Raw genomic sequence first — 13,606 nt, 5'->3', positions numbered from 1 at the left:
TCAATCTATTTGGAGCTTCCTTCTAGCCCTGCCAGCCCAAGAGTGAGGGTGGTGGCTGGACCTGCAAAGCTATGGAGGTATCTCAGGGCATCTCCTGCACAATGTTTTGTGTCCCAGCAGCCCGTGGAAATGGATGTTCTTCCTTGAGGAGCTTCAGCCTCCTCTTCTTTCCTTAACCTTGTCTCTGGTTTCCCAGATGGAAAGCTGTTTCCAGCTCCTTCCAGACCAAACACCACGTGGTGATCTTACACTGCATTGAATTTTTTGTCAGACAGTGAAAAGTGAGGTTTTGGCAAACACTGCATATTCTTATAGAGACGTTGTTACCTTTGGTTTATGGTTAAATAAACCCAGTAACAACAGAGTCTCTTGAAAACGCTGCTATCCATAAATTCCATCCTCCATTCTCCCCCCAGCCCATGAGGCTTTGCAATCATCCTCACTACATCACTGTCCCACAGACAGGGCTGGGGACCCTTCTGTGACAGCTTTATGGCTGATGCCTGAAGAACGAGCTGTTACTCCTTGTAAATTATTTTCTAGATTGCCACCAAAGTATACATCATTGTGTCATGGGATGGCAACTATATTAAATCTGGTTAGATAGTTAGGGTGGGTTGCTGTCATAAATCAGCCCCTGCCTGCCTGCCTTGTTGCGGTGGAAATACAATCAATAGTTGTTGCAGCAGTTTATTGAGTTAAAAACATTTCTTTTTGCAAAACAAATTTTTAATACTTCTCCAATTCATTAACATCCTGTCTATTTACTGCTTTGAAAAAACCCTGAACACATCCTATTGGAGTCTGCATTGTCACTTCAATAACACATCCATAGGAACATTTGGAAGTCGTTAAAAAGGGGAATTATTTCATCATGATAAAATAGAAGGATGAGAACAGCTCAGCTGAAAAGATTGCGTTGTCAGTTCTGATTTAATGTGTGAATAATGCTTGCAGGATGGGGAGAACATCTTCTGCTGGAAAGATTGTTTTTATGTTGCTAGAATATGAGTGCTGGGATTTACAACTTCAAACTATGTTTCTTTTTTTCAGACGGTGTTTGTAATGAGCTGGGGTTTGTTTCATTCCCCTGGACTATAAGGGTCTCCTGGATGCCAGGCATGCAGAAACCTGAAGATGGTTTGGATTAGAGGAACTCAAAGTTTAAACCAAAAGCCCTGCTGCCAACTCTCAAGTTGTGTGCCTTTGTAACTTAATTCTGCTCCTTCATTGCCCAGCCCCAGGGGCTGGAAGCCAGAAGTGTCCCTGTGAGGCTGCCAGCCCATGGCAGTGGCTGTGTCTCCATTTGGAGGGACACTTTGGGAGCTTGTACCCCAAGGCTGTGCAGAAAAGCCTGAAAACCTGACCTGAGCGCTCAGAAATGGAAATGAGGGGAACTCTGCATCCTCTGGAGACAGAACAGCCATAAATGCCTTTTGAAGAGTTTCCTTTTGTCTTAGGTTACAAAATGCAGCTGGGGGTGTGTGTACTCTATTTCCACCTGTCAGAGGTGGGGCAGTTCTCTGCTGTTCATTGGGCAGTTTTTTCTTTATCTCTTCCACAACCAATCCTCCCTCCAGAAGGTCTCTGCTGTTAATGGGCCATTAATTATTAATTATCTTCTGTTCATGGGCCAGTGAGTGTTCCTGCATGGCTGAGAAAATTCCATCATCCCATGGGGAGATGCTCTGCCCAGGGGAGGAGCCAAACATTCCTACCTGGATACAATCTGACCCGGGAACAGCACAGCAGCCTTTGCCCACTGCATTCCCAGAGGAGCAGCTTTCTTCCCCCTGCATTCCCAGAGGAGCAGCTTTCTTCCCCACTGCATTCCCAGAGGAGCAGCTTTCTTCCCCCTGCATTCCCAGAGGAGCAGCTTTCTTCCCCCTGCATTCCCAGAGGAGCAGCTTCCTTCCCACTGCATTCCCAGAGGAGCAGCTTTCTTCCCACTGCATTCCCAGAGGAGCAGTTTCTTCCCCCTGCATTCCCAGGGGAGCAGCTTTCTTCCCCACTGCATTCCCAGAGGAGCAGCTTTCTTCCCCACTGCATTCCCAGAGGAGCCCAGGCCCATCTCCCCCAGCCCTGGAGCTCCAGAGGAAAACTCCCCCCTTGTGCAGGATCCTGCTCCAGCAGAAGCACAGCTGGCACTGCAGGAGGGCTGAGCCGCCCTGGGATGGGGCTGCTGCCACCTCCCTGACACACAGGGGGTCAGGGCCTGCTCTGACTCTGGCAGGGTTGTTTTGTATTGCCAAATTTTTAAATTTTTTTAATTTTCTTCCCTAGTACAGAACTGTTATTCCTACTCCAATATCTTTGCCTGAGAGCCCCTTAATTTCAAAATTATAATAATTCACAAGGAGGGGGTTTACATTTTCCATTTCAAGGGATGCTCCTGCCTTCCTTAGCAGGCACCTGTCCTTTCAAACCAAGACACCTTTGCAAAGGCATAAACAAGGAGACAATTCTTTAGAAGGTTCGAGAGCTGGAATTTTAAGGACTCTTCCTAACTCTATACCTTTGAAGCTGTAAAGCAACGTGGCCAAAGCTTCCAGGGAGGTCCTGAACAAAGAAGAAATGGAAGAGTTTTGTTCCTGACCACACCTCTGCAGGTGATGTGAGGGAGGTGCCTCAGGTCTGGGGTTACAAGGTGGCAAGAGATGGTTTCCAGGTGGTTCACAGAACCAGAGAATGGTTGGGATAGGAAGGGACCTTAAAGATCAGCTGGATCTTAAAGTCTTACCCAAAGGCTGGATGAGACTTGAAGTCACCTGGTCTAGTGGGAGGTGTCCCTGCCCATGGCAGGAGGGTTGGAATTAGGTGATCACTGAGGTCTCTTCCAACCCAAACCATTCCATGATTCTGTGACACAACACCCTGTTCCCATGTGGCCAGACAAATATCCAGAGTATGCCGAGAATTCAGGTTTGTGGAGATATTTCAAGGACTGCACAGACATGGACTCTTCCCAGGGAGACTGTTTGATGTCACCAAATGAACCAGGTGATTAAAGAGAGGGTGAGAGCAGCAGCTTGCTGGCATTCTGTTTGGAAATATTTCCATCCCATTCACTTGTGTGTTTTGTGTGTCTTTTTTCTGACTGGAAAAGTGAATTCCTTAGCATTTGAATATTTTGTTCTCCACAGATGCAGCACTGAAGACCACTAATAAATGCCAATTACCCCAGGTAGCAGAGTGTCCTGCAATGACAGGAGGCCACCAAATTTGATGAATTATTTGAGCCACCAGTGACCTCTGGTGCATCTTCTGTCTCCATCAAACCATTTCTGCTCTCTTTCCTATGGCCCGGCAAGACCCCCTCATTTAAAATATGAAAGATATACACCTGTAATTAAACCACTGCTTCCACAGATGGGACAGTTTAAATCCTGCTCAGCAGGAATGAGGATATTGATACCCTTGTTATAAATGACTTATCAAATAATTGATTTTTTTTCCCCTTAAGACCCTAAAAACTCTTTAGAAACTTTATAAACTAGCAAATGATTCCTTAGAGGGTGTTTTAGGAGACTGTGAGATGGAGCAGAAGGGGAAGAGACATCTGATGGTGTGAACAGTTGGCACAGAAGGGGAAGAGAATACCTTTGTTCAACTCCAGGTTCAGGCAACTAAATTAATTTTTTGACAAATTGTAGAAGTGGGATTCAACTTTCCACATGGAGATGCCAAATAGGCAAATCTTCCACGTGGGGCTTGTGAATATGCTACAGCACCTGTGGAAGTTTCATGGGCTGAAGGAGAGCAGATGGAGGTCAGGGAGGGCATCCTGGGACATCTGAACAGACATCAGCTGCCTGCCAACTTGCCCCTGTGATCTCCTCTGAGACTTCGAGAACCAGCTAGCCCCTGCTTTTGGATGCCAAGATGTGTCTCTTGTGCTAAACCCCATTTTTAATGTTACTTAAAAATAAAAGGGGTTTGTGTGTGAATTTTGACATGAAAAATGCTGTGTTCATTAACTGACTTCCTTCTTTGTGTGTCTGTCAGGCTGCCTGTCTGCCCAAACTGACCAGCATCTGTGCTTCTGTGCTCTGTGGCTGTTGAGGAGGTCTGTGCTGGCAGATCAGTCTGTCCTTGGTGAGATGGGTCCAAGTGTTCAGCTATTAACTGATCTGGCAAAATGCTAGAAGCATTTTCAAGTTTCTCCTGAGCCTGTGACTTAAAGGCTATGTTGTGTCTCTCTTCACCACCAAGGGATTTAAGACATGATATATAAAATATTATTTGAGCCTGGGTCAGTCTTGCACCCATTTTCAGCCTGATGTGAATTTCAGAGCCAGCTTTAATCACAGGTTGTGAGCCCTGTGGGGAGAACAAGGATGGCTGCACAAGAAGAGGATTTCCTCTGAGGTCCTGAATTGTTGCTGGGGGCTCCTCTTTCCTTTTTTTGTCAATAAATAAACACCTATTTCAACAAAAGGGTTACAGTTCCTCTTTCCTACACTGGCATCCTTTAAGGGATTAAGACCTTCAGGTGCCTCAGTTCTGAAGGTGTTTGCAATGCTTCTGCATTTATGGGCAAAGTGGTCATGGCAAGGAAGTGTTTGGTGCAGAACATTGTCTAAAATGCCAATGTCTGTGTGTTCAGGAGGTCACACTCAAGGACCATTATGGTTTTTCTGGCTTTCAACACCTGTTAAGACATATTTATCCTGCAGACCTGGTTAGATCATCCCAAGGCTTGCTCCTAATGTGTGCCTGGTTTGGTGTGTGCCTGCAAAACATTCAAACCAGTGATTTGTACCATGGATTACTGCTCTGCAAGGGCTTTTACCAAAGCCTTTGAACACTTCACCTCAGGGAAACTCCAGCTGAGTACACAACCAAGGTGGCAGGAGGTGAGTGGCTGGGGATCACAGGATAATGCAAGTGGGGAAGGGACCTCGGGCTCAGCCTCCTGCTCAAAGCAGGGCCAGCAATGAGGTCACTGCAGCAAACTCAGGTGGGCAGCAGAAGCTTTTTGCAGAAATTTGCTGTTTGAACATGAAGCTGCTCTTTGCTTTGTATCCCCACAATTTTCCTGCTTGCAGCCTGATTCTGCAGCCCCCCAAGCAGAGTTTGGGTATTTTAAGCTCTTTGTCTACATGGACACTTCAATTATTTATTCTGGTTGGGCTTGTTTTCTTCAGTACTCATTGCCTGCTCTAGAGGTGGGGTGACTTATCCTCAAGCTGTGTCAAAAGGAAAGGAAAGGAAATCCTGCTGTTCTTGCCCATCATGGTTAATATGAGAGTTGTGCTTCTGCTTCACTATCAGTTTTGCTTCTTAAACACTCTGAAGGTGGAAAAACACATCCAATGAATTTCATGGCTTCTCTTTCATTTATCTACACACCTCAGGAAGATATAAGTGAGATATTTAAAGGCTTCAGACCAGTTTGGCGTTAAGATTTAAGAAGGGACCAGAAGACAAATCAGTTTGATGTTGAAGGTAGTGTGAACCACAACTTCAAGGCATTGCAGGGTTCTTCATGTATTCTAATGGAATATCCTGAGCTGGAAGGGACCCACAGGGATCTCCAAGTCCATGAGTAGCAATCCCATGCTCCATTTCCTGGCATCCCTCACTACCTTTACAAACAATTTTGCCAAAATTGCAACAATTTTGGCATTTTCTGTAAAAAACCTGCACTTTTAAAGCCTTAATTATATTTCTGAGTGGAAAACTAAGGGAAGCAGGGAGACAAGTTCTGTTGCATTCTCTTTCCTTCTAGTTATATCTTTCTTTTATCCCTCCTTTTCTCCCCCTCCCTCCACATGTTCCTGGCAGTCCCTGCAGGAGATTATTCATTTGAATGGGAGCAAGTGCCACTTGGAGGTAATTGTGAAGGATTACAACCACGATCATGGCAAAAGAGCTGAGGTGTTAAATTCAAAACTGCTTTATTTGTGGAGCCAAGTGCTCATCCATGGGGCTCCCTGCTCCAGATAGAAACATTCCTGCTTCCCACGTGGAGTGATGGACTTTGCTGCATCAGCCACCATGCAGGGGAAAAGCCTCTGCTGGTGCTTTTGGCAGCTCTGTGAAAAACCTCATCAATAAGAAGAGTTCAGGGAAGGCAAATTAAAAGAATCAGCTCCACAAAAAATACCTCTGGTGAAGGAAATGAATACAAATGATGCTGCAAGAAGTGAGTCTATCATTCAGGCTTTTCTAGCCACACAAAGAACCTCCTAATGAAACACATTTTAAAGTGATGAAAGCAAATCCCTCAGAACAAATACAGAGCACCTGGAAGAAATTCAGCAGGAGATTTTCTTGAGAAAGGCATAGTGAATTAAAAGAACTGACACTTTTACCAAAAGTGTACTCATCACATGGGAAGGGGACATCAGGAGGGGTGGCAGAGTCACCTGGGGGCAGGTGGAGGGGAAGGAGGCAGCTGCAAAGGTTGACACAAGTGAGCCCAAAAATATTTTTTAACAGGCTTGGAGCCAGTGGTGGTTTTAGCACTTTGTTATTTTAATGAAACTGAACCACCTGCAGCTGAGTCCTGCCTGAGAGGCAGATGAACCTTTGGCATCTGAGTTAGGAAGCTTTGGTCTGTCCTGGGAAGAAATCTTTCCTTCTGTGAGCAGCAGTGGGAGTGCCTGCTGTGCAGGTTATCAGCCTTCATCCTCGGGGCTGGTAGGGCTGGCTCTGATTTGGCAGCCCCTGTAGAACAGAAATCCCCCTGAACTCCCCTGCAGAGACACTGGTGTAGCCCAGCTCTGGTTCAGCTCACACAAAGTTAAGGCAAATTTCTACTTTTCTAACAAAACGTCAGGCAGAAGTTCCAAATAGTTCAGGCAAGGCAGATATTGCCCAGTGCAAGAGAAAATTTTGTCCTTAAGGACCAAAAATTTGTTATGGACAGTGCAGTAAGAGTATGAAAATGTTCCTGCCTGCTTTCCCTTGTGCTGTGGATGCTCATACCTGGATCTTTGCTCTCTCCTTGGAGAACAGTGGTAGTAGCCTGGTGAACTGCCCTTCAGCTGGCATCCAGTCTGCTCTCAGCCAAGCACCTTCTGAAAAATAATGCCCTGACTTGGTAAGTTTATTCAAGGATCACTGTCTCTAGGGCTGATTCCCTTTGGGAATCCTTGCAGTGCCTCTTCTGCACCTGGACACCCAGTCTGAGAAGTAAGCTTGGTGGGAAGGGAGGTCCAAAGGAGTTTTAGAAACTGAATTATTTTCTCTCATTCTGAAGCTCTGGAGCTTTTGAAAATCTTCATGAGGGTAATTCCTTACATGACTCCATCTGACACTCTTTCCACTTGTATATTTTGCCCTCTCTGTTTCCTCTAAGATTTCCTTGTATTTCCATTCCCTTAACCCTGTTTTATTTTTCTCTCAAGGCTCTGCCATGTGCATTCTTCCTGCTGACATGGTAAGTTTTTCCTTCTCCACTGAGAAATGACTCATTTATTACAGCGGGGGTCCCAGCTCTTCCCCAACTGTGTACAGATGCCCTTTGAATCGAGCTTTGAATGAGCTTCATGAATAACAATCCAAAAATAACTCAGTGATGTGATTTGGCTTTGGCTCTTGGAAACCTGTAAATCATCTTAAGCACGACTGGTTAAAAGAGTTCACTGTGGAGATGAGCACAAGCCAGAAACAGGCTCTGTGCAACCTGTTTACAAGGCTTTGAGCCCCAGGTGAGTGGGGAAATCAGCTGATTTTGGGGACAGGGGGAGGATTGGGCAAGGCACCCATTGCTCTGGGAGCTGGCAGACATCCATACCAAGGCCAGGAGGGTGTCACAGTGCAGTGGCTGGTGCCAGCAGGGCACGGCAGAGCCAGAGGAGGAGGATGCTGGTGGGCTGGGAGCAGGCTGGGTCAGGCTGCAGACACCTTCCAGCTCAGCGTGGCATGGGGCAGCCCCAGAGAGAGAACATCTGGGGTGGAGGGCTTGGACACATCATCTGTTTTCTCTTCAGGAGGTGGGTGGGTGGGCAGCCCCATGGGGTAACTGTAAAAAACACCAATCGCTTTGTTTTTTAAAATTTTAAAAGTTTATTAGTAATAAAATAGTTATTAAAAATAGCGATAATATTAGACTAATGAAAATTTGGACAATGAGGATTAGGACACTACGAGACAATAAAAAGCAAGGAATTACAGACATCCAGATTTTTGGGCACTAAGCTGCCAAAAGCATACCTTGTGAACAAAGGAATAACCCTTAAAAGCAATAGCCTGTTGCATATTCATATAGCTCATACATGATGCTTATATAAATTCCATGCAAATTAAGAACTTTTCTGGTTTTTGTCAGCTTCTTCCTCCTTAATTCTGGTGGTTCCATAAAGACAGAGAAGGTGGAGAATGTTTGTCTTTTCTGATAAGGAGGCTGTAACTCTATGGGCCCTGTTGCTGTTATCTCTGTGTGAAGAGTTTCTTGATTATCTTATCCCTTGCTTGAGCTAGTAAAAAAAATCTTATATCACAGAGTTTCTATTTAACATTATGTCATAACCTAAGACTATATTTAACACACTAAAGAGACTTAATAGAGCATAACTTTCTAACATTACACATATAATATTCATTGTAATATTTGCCAAAAGACAATCATAAAATATGCATTTTTCACAGTGACCAAGGCTGTGCTGCTCTCTTTGAGATGTTGCAGTACAAGCTGACCTGTGCTTAGCATTAATCCAGTTATAAATAAGAAATCCAGCTCAGTTCCATAGACCAGCCTCTGGGCTGACAGACACAGGTTTCAACCAGTAACAACTCTCCTAAAATACAGGTGTTTGACTGGTTCAGAGTCTAGAGACCAGAACAATGACAGTGTAGCACCAGGAGTTTTTGAATTGCCTGTAAAAGCTGTTGTTGAATTGCCTGTAAAAGGAGCAGTGGAACAGGCTGGCTGATGAAACATTCTGATGAACCATGGCGATGTTTTGGGGTTAATTTTTCCTCGTCTGCCCTGCTATTCATCAGTGGCTCCCAGACAATGAACCAGTCTTTTTTTAATTATTTTTTTAAATTTGTCCTTCCAATCCATTAAGCTTTTTGGTTTATTTATCTTTTATTTTGGTTGTTGTTGTTTTTGTGGGTTTTTTTGGTTATATGGTTTTGTTTTTTTTTTGAGGGAGAGAGGAAATATTTATTTTCATGAAATTAGTCATTTCAGAGCTCTATTTTCTTTGGTAGCCATGTCAAGCTTGTAACTTCTATAATTCCAGTAGTACCTTTCAGGCTGAAAGCTCAAGCAGAATATGCATCTGAATAGGCAGTTTTCTGCTTCATCTGTGCCAGTCTTTCAGCTGCCCCTGAGTCTGATTTGGAAGGACTTCTGGGCTGATCTAATTTGATTCTGAACCCTCAGCAGTAACTCCACCACCCAGTGGCATCTCCCAAATTTCCTCTCTGTCTGTCCCCTAGCATCCCCTCTCTGAAATGCTACATTAGCCTTGCAGGGACTGAGGTAAGATAAGAAAGAGTTCTCCCTGACAGTTAAAGGGGTTTTAAAGGAGTTTTTTCCTTTTTTTTTTTTTTATTTATTTTTTTTTTTAATTTTTCTGGTGTTTAGAGGCTGTTTGCTCTGCTAGTGAGAACAGTGTAAATACAGAGCAAAGTGTTCTCTGTAAGAAATCTGTGGCTGAGCCCCTCCTTGCCCTGGAGCTGCTTGCTGTTGCTTTGGCAGCATCTCTGGGAGCTGAATGTACAGCTGGTCTGGCACTCCTGTAGCCTGTTACTGCAAAAATGGATCTTTTTGGTGCTAAAGTGCTTATTCTCAGGAACTTTACTGGCTGTGAGTGTGAGGAACAGGACAGTAAAATTTGCTGTGCAAACTAGGTTTAACCATCATCTCTGCAGATTCAAGGATTACTTACAGTCCTTGCCTTCATGGCCTGGTGAACACAGCAGAGCTTGATAGACCAGAAAAATTATGATGGATATAGCTGTACAATAATGGGCTGCTTGCATCTCTGCCAATGTCATAGATCAAATTTGGTTCAGCCTTTCCATGTTTTTGACTAAACTGAGATGCTGAAATTGTGTCTGCTAATTGTGACTTAAATGCTTGAACTCAGTGGAAGCTTGGTGGCTGACTGTGATTAATTGTCATATTTTAGTGCTGTTGGTGTTATGGACCATAAAGTTTGTTTCAACAAAATGCCAGCAAAAGTTAAATGTATTAAAAGACAGGAATGGTAAAAGGGTCTGGGCAGAACACCAAGCTTGGGTCTGGCATTTTTTTTTCCTTACTCTGCTGCTGAGTAACTATAATAAATGTCCTAGGGTGGTTTTTTTTTTTTTTTTTTTTTTTTTGACACCAAATTCCATGGTGTCTTTAGATGGAAAGGGGCCTTAATTGCCTTTTTTAATTAAGAGGAGAACATCTGAAGAACTCATTGATTTTACCAAATTTTGTGACTGCCTGTGGACTCCAAATCTCTTTGAAGAATTCTCTCAGCATAATATTTTAAAATAAATTATTTCAAGTTGATAGAACTCATTTTGTTTATCTACTGATAAAACAATGGGGAGATTGCTTGACCCTGGTTAATGTTCTGTGCTGTGTTTTTTGCTTGTGCTGAGCAGGGGGATTACAGATACTGACTTTGTCCAACTGGGAGAGAGATGGGTCTGGCTGTGGCATGGATTGAGCAGATATTGATCAGAGAAAACTCCCTGGAGGGTACAGAGACTTTAAAGAAGAGACCAGGTGCTGCCTGAGATGTCCCAAATGCCCAAATTAGGAGTTCTACAGGTCCTGTGTGGTTTTGCCCACTGCAGGAGGTTCTCTCATGTTCCAGTGCATCCCAGATAACCCAAGGTCCTGATGTGGGTCATTAAATTGTGCCTTTGTGTCTCTTCATCTTTTGTGCCCCAGATGGAGGGGTCTGCATTTTGCTTCACCTTTAGCAGTCTGATAAGGGGATAGACCCACCAAAATCTGTGTCCAGTGCCCACAAAATCAGCTTCTGTTTCATCACAGCCAAGTTCTCCCTCCCCTGCCAGGGCAGCTTTGAGAGGCTTTCAAGGCACTTGAGACAGGCTCTTGCTGTGTGCCCTTTTGAAGAAGGACACAAATTCCTAATTTGAGTGTAATCTCATCCCTTTGGTGCTGAGCAGAAAGCCATTAAGGATGTCACAGACATATTTTAGCTGTAGGAAGTCTTTAGCATGAGATCTTAGACAGTTTGACCACTTAAACAATTCCTAAAAGCCTCTATATTTCTATTGTTTTTGTATCTTTCCTCAGTTATTTCCACAGAAGTTATTTTAGGAGGAAATTAGCAATTAATTACAATAACAATGGTGATTAGCTGTAATAAGAATAGTGATAGAGCAGAGCTTACCACCCACATAAAATGCCACCAAACCTAGATATATGAAATCACTACAGGAAATATATGAGTATTAAATTCATAAAGCAATTTCCTCCAGTGCTGTTACCACATCTCCTGGTGTAATCTGAGAAAATAGATGTTCACGTGGCAGCTATAAATATTCATCTGCACAAGGAGATTTCAGTCTCTTGCCTCTTGCTATTGGTTTTTCCATTGCCAGGAATTTTGTTGTTTTATTCCTCTCAAAGCTGAGCGTGAGAAGGCACCAGGTGCACCATAGCAAAGTTAGGGATGGCTCTGGTTGAATTTAAATTCAGCCCCGTTGAACCCTGATGAACATTTCTTATCTCCAGAGCCACTCCTGCAGAGAAATGTTTTTATAATCTATTTGGCTGTTATGAGGAGTAAAAAGGGCTCCTGGGCCTGTTTCATCCTGGAGTAAAGGATGTGGACATGTGCAGTGCCCTGCACGAGGTGCCCCAGATCCTCCTGACTGGCTCTGAGCTCCTGAGTTAATGCAAACAACATTATGTTCCCTAAAGGAGTTTTATAGTTAGAAAGAGTTATATGGTAATAAGAGTTATATAGATGCAATACACCTGGGGTGTATAAAAATGCTCAAATTGCAACCCTTTCAAAGAAGTTATCATCCTTGGAAGTGGCTATAAACATGTGTGAGCAGGAGCTGAGGGCTGGAAGGGGGAAAAAAAAGTCAGCTGAAGTTTCTTATTCCCACTTCCCCTGCCCTTTCCTGTGAAATTCAAAGTTATATCAAACCTATTGAAATAATTCAGAGCCCTGTATGATGGAGCAGTACCATGTTATGGGGAAGCATAATCCTGGTAAGAAGCCATAACCATACATATAAACCCTCTCAAAATAAATGACCATAAAAAAAAAAAAAGAAAAATCAATAAATGCAGCTCTACACACAACAATATTTCATTTTTCTTTTAAGAAACATGCTGGAAACCCTACTGATGTTGCTTTAATTCATTTTATTATACATATATTTATTTTCTAATCCTCTGAGGAAAATGAAGTAAAAGAACATGTACCTGTACTTTTATGTTAAAAGAGCTGGTTTCCATTCCACTTCTGCTTTCACTCTGCAATCTGTTCTTTTGAAAAGCAAAGTAAATTGAAATATTTGCTTTATTTGAAAATTTCCTGCTGGGAAAGGATTTAAAGGTGACAGCCAAAAAAGATTTCACTGTAGAATGTAAATTCCTTTTGACAAAAACCTGTTTTCCAGCAGAAACAAACTGATGCATAATCCAGTCACCTTCACTTCGCATAGCACTGGAGCCATGTAATCTTTCACATGAAGTTAATTTCAGAGAGTTTTTCTCAGCCATTCTGGAAGAATCAGCATAGCAAAGCCTTCACAAAAACCAAGCAAGATTTTAATGGAAACCATCAGATAAGCATAAACATTTTCCTCTTTTAACATCCAGGTGCATACAAAGCTCACTGATCTGCACAAGCAAGCTGGAAAATCTCCCTTCCAAAGGGCACAGGGATGGCATTGTGAAAAGAGAGTTATTTTTTCCCAGTGTAACTCAAATGAGTAATTTCAACTTAGGTTTGAGTAAAAAAAAAAACCCAAAACCAAAAAAACTGAACAACTTTATCATAATGATCTCCCTTTGAGGTTGGTTTTTTTATCACATTTAGAACACATTCAAGGCACATGGTGTTGATGAGCTCCCATGATGTCTGACTTCCTGCTTTTCCTCACATTTTTTAACCCAGTGACACAAATGATAGATGGTTTCCAAATTCATAGGGACCTGTGGGAGATATGTTTACCAAGGAACAGGAGGAAGGGTGGCTGTAAAGTGCTTGCAAAACTGGTTGCATGTATATTAATGTTAATTATTATGAATTAATCTTTCATAAACCATAATAAAAGGTTAAAAAATGAAATGAGTGCAGGTTTTTTTTTTTAAGAAGCAAGTCAGTTCCACTTCCTTCATGAAGGTAAAGACACGTTTGCCAAGCTGATAGCTTTGAAACACACAAAATCATTTCAGGGGAGCTGTGCTTACACAGCAGGAACGTAAGCAAAATTCGAGCTACCTGTTTTTATTGCTGAAATCAAAGTGTTTTTCAACACACTCAGAAGCCTGGCAGGCTGGGTGGAAGATGAATGACAGCTGTGGGGGAACTGCTCCAGTGTTGATCTTAACAACCCTTTTACCTCTAAAGCAGCCAGAGCAATACCCATGAATTAACTGCTGGGGCTGCCACTCAGCAGTAAATCTGGGCTACCCCATCCCACTGATTTAGCA

The sequence above is a fragment of the Lonchura striata genome, chromosome 4 (genome assembly GCF_050655825.1).
Source record: "Lonchura striata isolate lonStrDom1 chromosome 4, ASM5065582v1, whole genome shotgun sequence".
Lineage (NCBI taxonomy): Eukaryota > Metazoa > Chordata > Aves > Passeriformes > Estrildidae > Lonchura > Lonchura striata.
This window is presented reverse-complemented; position numbering follows the sequence as displayed.